The sequence below is a fragment of the Stigmatopora argus genome, chromosome 22 (assembly GCF_051989625.1).
Source record: "Stigmatopora argus isolate UIUO_Sarg chromosome 22, RoL_Sarg_1.0, whole genome shotgun sequence".
Taxonomy (NCBI): domain Eukaryota; kingdom Metazoa; phylum Chordata; class Actinopteri; order Syngnathiformes; family Syngnathidae; genus Stigmatopora; species Stigmatopora argus.
In genome coordinates this window covers 10,473,372-10,476,077 of record NC_135408.1, presented here as the reverse complement: position 1 = coordinate 10,476,077, position 2,706 = coordinate 10,473,372, and positions in this window count along the sequence as shown.

The following is a 2,706-nucleotide window of genomic DNA, read 5'->3' as shown; positions in this document are numbered from 1 at the left end:
TACAGGCGCCGGTTGGCCCTCCTCTATCCCCCTCCCCTCAACACGCTGGGAGAACTTACGAGAAGGGCTATTTGTATTGGACGTATCACTGCAAAGGAATCCAGCGGGAGGACCCTCCCCAAATGACAGCTGAGCATTGCACTGTTCAACGGCACCCCCTCCCTCTGGGGCAAGTCAGAAAAACAGAAGGATCCAGACATCATCGTAGCTGAAAAGGCCTGAATAATTGAACTACGACCGCCCGGGTCCCTCTACTGGCTAACTCGGAATCTACAGGCAACAATAAGTCCGCCATCCATGGAATGAATACGTCATAATAATTCCTATCTATGGCTGCTTTTGTGTGGTCCTCCTTGGCAATGTGTTCCATTTAAAGGGTTTTTCGGTTGCTATTAGGCCATTAAGTAGTTTTTCCTCTGGGGCAGGGCTCGGAACCTTTTTGACGAAGAGAGCCACAAACAATTCATATTTTCCAATGTTATTCCTTGTGAGCCATACTACGAATTTAAAAGTCAAAATACATACATGTAAACAAGTGCCTTTTCAATTTTTTTTTTGTAATTTCACCACTTTTAAAGGGGAAAAAAACTGAATATTTTTTAAAAGATTCTTATGCTGTTGCTAATCAATGAGAGGATGCATTCCAGAAGAGTCTACTGCAATAAAAATGGAGATTAAAGCAGTTCTAGATGTAATATCTCAGTTCTGTCACCAGCGATTTCCATATTTTAGCTCACAGGTTAGCAAAGAGCCAGATGCACCCATCAAAAGAGCCACATGTAGGGTTCCCTACCCCTGCTCTGGGGGGGTTCCTTCAATCAAAGTCAAACTGGTGCTCAATTGTGAGAAACTGTTCTCTTTGGGTGGAAGCAATGGGTCGTTAGTTCAATTAAAGATTGAAATGTTGTTTGTGTTTTCAGTCGTTGCGGATGTCTAATGTCTAAAAACATAAAACTAATTTTATGCTTGAAGGGGGGGAAAAATGAGAAAGTGTTTTCCCCATTTGCTTGTTTATTGTCAGGAATATGAACTTCAACACTAAAAAGAAAGACCCAGTGGATCAAAGGGGCATTATTAGATTTGGAATAAATTAAAGTATCATTCAGGAGGATTACATGGAATACAACAGAGTGAAATTTGAAAGAATTATTTTTGGTGGATTGCGACTGTTTTTGCTTTGCGCACATCTTGACAGCGTCTTTGTATTGCACACTTTATAAACAAACAATTTCAAATTCATTGTAGTGAGCGCTGAACATAATGCCACAATTTAACGTAAAAAAAAAAGGATTGGATGGGGTTCAAGTCAGGGTATTTTGAATATTTGCTTTGTTCAATGGGCCATAAAAAATAAACTAATTCAACATTTTCTATTGCCTAAAATGACAAGCGAAATATGTCAAACTACCAATTGATATATCATATAGTGACACAGAGGCATGACTATATTTACCTCTTTGGCTGCCATTGAAGGCAATAGATGTCCAATCAATTTCGCAGTTGAATTTAATTGGATGCCCATTTTCAATGATGGATGTTTTCAATAATCAATTTCATATATTCAATAACTTGGGCTGGCAGTGAATGAGTTGACTAAAAAACAGATAAATATATTAAAACAATAAATAGTTCAATAAATTAATCAACATTTAAATAAATACATTAAATAGTAGATTCACAAAAACATGTGCATGGAAAGTTTTGCTGTAAATTTCCCCATACGGAGACACTCCAGCCTCATAATCACGTCCAAAAAGCAGGGTACACACGTACAGATAATTGGGCCGACAATATGTATTCATATATATAGAAGCAAGAATATTATTGTTGGCCTATATTTGCCCTTAAAGGCAGGTAGACTAGGTCTGCAGCGATTAATTGACTAAAGAATTAGCAAAAGAAGCATCATGAATAACAGCAAAACTGTCCTATTCTGTTTTATTCTGTGAAACAATATCATTTAAATGATTTAAACAGATTTTTTTTAAATACTAAGGAAAAAAAACAGTAAATATCTCTTATTATTTAGTTTAAAAATGCTTGAAAATAATCCCAGAATTTTTAATATGAATTGAATCTAATTTAGCAAATATTTTCAACTACATAGGTTTAATATGTGATTAACTTTTCCTGTGCTCCCAATTGGACGTTTTATTACTACGTGTGTACCCCACTTTATCACTCAAACACACACGCACACACACTCGGTGACCCAAAAATCAAGGATGAGGAGAATAAACATACGCATCGGGAGTCATTTAAATAGGATAGACCTAAAGTCATAAATAATACACGTCTTCAAATTTTCTTTTGGCTGGCTGACATCCCATAAAAGTAGCATAGCATCCAATAAGATTCATTGGGGAGTGGAAGCCCCCCACATCATCCTTTCTTTCCTATTTGCCATGCTATAGTGTGTCATGGAATATACAGTGCATAGTTTACAAAGCCAGAAGATCTATACAGATAAACCTATACAATGCAACTTTGAAGCATAAAAAAAGTACTTTTCCCGCTTTTGTTCTTACTTGATTGATCTGGTTGCTCTTGGATTTTCAACATATTTCATACCTGTCAACCTCTGCCGATAACTGCCCTTATAAATGATTATGATTCCCCTTACAAACCCCCCAAAAAACTTACAAACACCGTACGAGTCGTACGGTGTTTGTAAGGTTTTTTGGGGGTTTGTAAGGGGAATCATAA